Raw genomic sequence first — 3,965 nt, forward strand, 5'->3', positions numbered from 1 at the left:
GCTGATGCGGCCAAAGCCCAGTCTGCTCTTCCTACCCGACCCCCACCTCTGCTGGCTCCCAACCCCCCTTCACAGTCCTCTCTTGACAGGATGATTTTCTAAAACACAGTCACAGTCATGACACTCACTGGAGCCGTACATCGTTTCTCAATGCCAACAGACTAAGTGCAAAACGTCTACTGGCATCAACCGCTTTTTGCAAGCTTTTCTCCTGAAATCTCTGTCCCCTGGCCTCTACGGGCTATGCTCCAGTCACACCAAAACACCACCTGTTGGGAATTCCCTGGCGGTCCAGTGGTTAGGACTCTGCGCTCTCACTGCTGAGGGCTCGTGTTCGATTCCTGGTCGGGGAACTAAGATCCCACAAGCTGCGTGGTGTGGCCAAGAAACAAAAAAACCAAAAAGACAAAATACCACCTATTACCTCATTGGCCACACATGCCCTTCACACCTCTGAGACTGCGCCCGCTGCTCTGGGTGGCCTTTCCCCCTCTCTGCCTCATATCTGTCCCTTATCCTTGAATGTACAGCTCCAACATCACCTTCTGCATGAAACTTTCTTTATTCTCATGACCGTCAGCCAGCCAGTTGATCCTTTCTCTGGGCCCCTGTGGTGCTTTGGTTTAGTGCTCAAAGGTTAAATTGTAACTATTTACTTACTGTTTGTTCCCCTCACTAGAGCAGGGACTTTTTTTTTTTTTTTCATCTTTGTGGGCATGGTACTCAGCCCGATGACCAGAAACTAGGGGCTGCCCAAGGAATATTTAATGAGGAAAGGAAGGGAGGGAGGAAGGAAGGAAGGAAAGGAGCGAGGGAGGGAGGAAGTAAGGGAGGGAGGAAAGGAGGGAGGGAGGGAGGAAGTAAGGGAGGGAGGGAGGGAGGGAGGAAGGAAGGGAGAGAGGGAGGGAGGGAGGGAGGAAGTAAGGGAGGGAGGAAGGAAGGGAGGGAGAGAGGAAGGGAGGGAGGGAGGGAGGAAGGAAGGAAGGAAGGGGGAGGGAGGAAGGGAGGAAGGAAGGGAGGGAGGGAGGGAGGGAGGGAAGGAGGGAGCAGGAATGAAGGAAGCTGGTCAACCTGCTGTCCTAAATCCTAGTACCCCTCATCCCCCTCTCAAGTCTTATCTCTGGCCAAGAATACACATGAAGACTGAAGGTAATGAAAAGATCTGAAGGTAGCATCTGGAGGGTGTCTAGCTGCCCCAGGCAGCTCTTCAATAGCCAGCCTAAACAGCGCGAGCAACAGCCTTCTCTGTGGAACAGATGCTCCTCACTCAGCAAATGTTATACTGAGAGTCTTTTCTGTGCCAGTCATGTGCCAAGTGCCATTAAGAAAAGAAAAGAATTAGACATGGCCTTCAGTGGTCTACAATTTAGTTATCTCAGTCTTCTCTTCTGGGTACCTCAGATTTCATCATCCTCTTGTCTCACCTCATAAACTTTCCCTGCTCTTTAGTTCCCTGTTGTTTCCAAACCTTGGATGTCATGCACAAGGTCCCGAGAATGCCCCTATTTTCACATCTCACTGAACCTGAATGCAGAAGTCAGATGATGAGCCTCTTTTTTTTTCTCTGGGCTTTCCTTTGCAAATCTGCTTTTCACAGTATTCTCTCTCTCCTCTCTTTCTACGACTCCAATTTCATGTATATTAGACCTTTCACTCTTTCCATGTGCATCCCACACTCTCTTCTTCACTTTCCATCATTTTTTTTAAAAATATGGAACACTTCACGAATCTGCGTGTCATCCTCGCACAGGGGCCATGCTAATCTGCTCTGTATCGTTCCAATTTTAGTATATGTGCTGCCGAAGTGAGCACACTTTCCATCAGTTTTGATCTCCATGCTTCAGTCTGGGTATTTTCTACTGATCTGTTTTCCAGCTCACTAATCCTAGCCTTTACTGTGTCTTATTGCTACTAATTCCTTTTAATGTATAGATTTTAATTATTGTATTCTTTAGTTCTAGAATTTCTATTTTTATATAAATTTATTTTATTTTATTTTATTTATTTTTGGCTGCGTTGGGTCTTCGTTGCTGCGTGTGGGCTTTCTCTAGTTGCTGTGAGCGGGGGCTACTCTTCATTGTGGTGCGTGGGCTTCTGATTGCGGTGGCTTCTCTTGTTGCAGAGTGCGGGCTCAAGGTGAGTGGGCCTCAGTAATTGCAGCGTGTGGGCTCAGTAGTTGCAGAATGCGGGCTCTAGAGCGCAGGCTCAGTAGTTGTTGTGCACGGGCTTAGTTGCTCCACAGCATGTGGGATCTTCCTGGACCAGGGCTCGAACCCGTGTTCCCTGCATTGGCAGGCAGATTTTTAACCACTGCGCCACCAGGGAGGTCCCAGTTCTAGAATTTCTATTTGATTTTTTTCATAAGTAGTTTTTCGCTGAACTTCTCCCTTTTGTCATCTACTTTTAAACTGATTAATCTGTGTTTGATATGTTTGATAACTTCAATATTTGTGTCATTGTTCTAATTATTATCGCTACATAACAAACCACCCCAAAACTTAATGGTTGCATAAAGCAACCATTTGGCTGGAATCATTTAGAGACGTCTTCCCTCATGGCTGGCAGTGGATGCTGTTGGCTAGAGGTGCTTCCTCCCACGGCTGCCTCAGGGTGGTTGAATTTCCCACATGGTGTCACTTTAGAAGCTAAATAGAGATTACGGGGACGAGGGGGTGGGAAAGTAAGAGTGTGGGGAGAACAGTCAGAAGGTTATGGCTGCAGGGTCAGATTTCAGCATCCAAAATACTGATGTTCAAAGATGGTAAGGACACATGGGCACACGCCTCATTCCACCCCCATGCCAAGCTGCCGAAAAAAAAGTGAAAGATTGTATTGTAACAATAATTACATATTATCACATTATGATAGTTAACATTTATTGAGAGATTACCAGGTACCGTCAAGCCTAACATCCCCACAAAATAATTGTCACCAACAGATGAATGGATAAAGAAGATGTGGCACATGTATACAATGGAATATTACTCAGCCATAAAAAGAAACGAAATTGAGTTATTTGTAGTGATGAGGTGGATGGACCTAGAGTCTGTCTTACAGAGTGAAGTAAGTCAGAAAGAGAAAAACAAATACTGTATGCTAACACATATATATAATATATATATTGCACACATATATATGGAATCTAAAAATAAACAAACAAAAATGGTCATGAAGAACCTAGGGGCAAGACGGGAATAAAGACGCAGACCTACTAGAGAATGGACTTGAGGATACGGGGAGGGGGAAGGGTAAGCTGGGACAAAGTGAAAGAGTGGCATGGACATATATACACTACCAAATGTAAAATAGATAGCTAGTGGGAAGCAGCCGCATAGCAAAGGGAGATGAGCTCCGTGCTGTGTGACCGCCTAGAGGGGTGGGATAGGGAGGGTGGGAGGGAGACTCAAGAGGGAGGGGATATGGGGATATATGTATAACTGATTCACTTTGTTATAAAGCAGAAATTAACACACCATTGTAAAGCAATTATACTCCAATAAAGATGTTAAAAAATTTGCTATTATTATCCTCACTGTTTAGATTTGGAAATGAGGCAAGAAAGGTCAGCAACTTGGCCAAGGGCACACAGTAAGTGGCAGAGCCCAACTTCAAATCCAGGCAGTTATATTCCATAGGCCACTAGGCAACATGGTATTATACACAATACAGTGGGCCAGGTACACACTGTCTTCCATCTTCTATCCACATCCTTTCTAAACACCAGGCAACAGCAGTTACTGAGAGCTCAGTGCAGCCATTACCTTTAGACCGGAGAGGTCGGGCAGGAGTTGGGCTTCACCATCGTGTATTAGGTCCTCTAATCAAGGCCCCCAGTGACCACAGTGGGGGGAGGCTGGATCTGGAATTTGGATTTAGTCACAAGATCCAGCTCTAGTCTAGGCTCTGCCATTTGCCAGTTCTGTGACCCTGAACAAGCCATGTGACCTCTCAGTGTAAAGTTTCCT

The 3,965-nt window shown here is 45.9% G+C and overlaps 1 non-coding gene across 1 annotated transcript; it reads right to left on the bottom strand.

Annotated features, from left to right (window-relative positions):
- Positions 1-1,705: 1,705 nt before the first annotated feature.
- LOC113625859 (U6 spliceosomal RNA) lies at positions 1,706-1,812 on the bottom strand. The gene has a single exon (XR_003434909.1). It is a non-coding gene; the product is annotated as a U6 spliceosomal RNA (small nuclear RNA).
- Positions 1,813-3,965: the final 2,153 nt, after the last annotated feature.

Source organism: Aethalodelphis obliquidens, unplaced genomic scaffold (assembly GCF_003676395.1).
Source record: "Aethalodelphis obliquidens isolate GAN/ISIS:26980383/991018 unplaced genomic scaffold, ASM367639v1 scaffold16, whole genome shotgun sequence".
Lineage (NCBI taxonomy): Eukaryota > Metazoa > Chordata > Mammalia > Artiodactyla > Delphinidae > Aethalodelphis > Aethalodelphis obliquidens.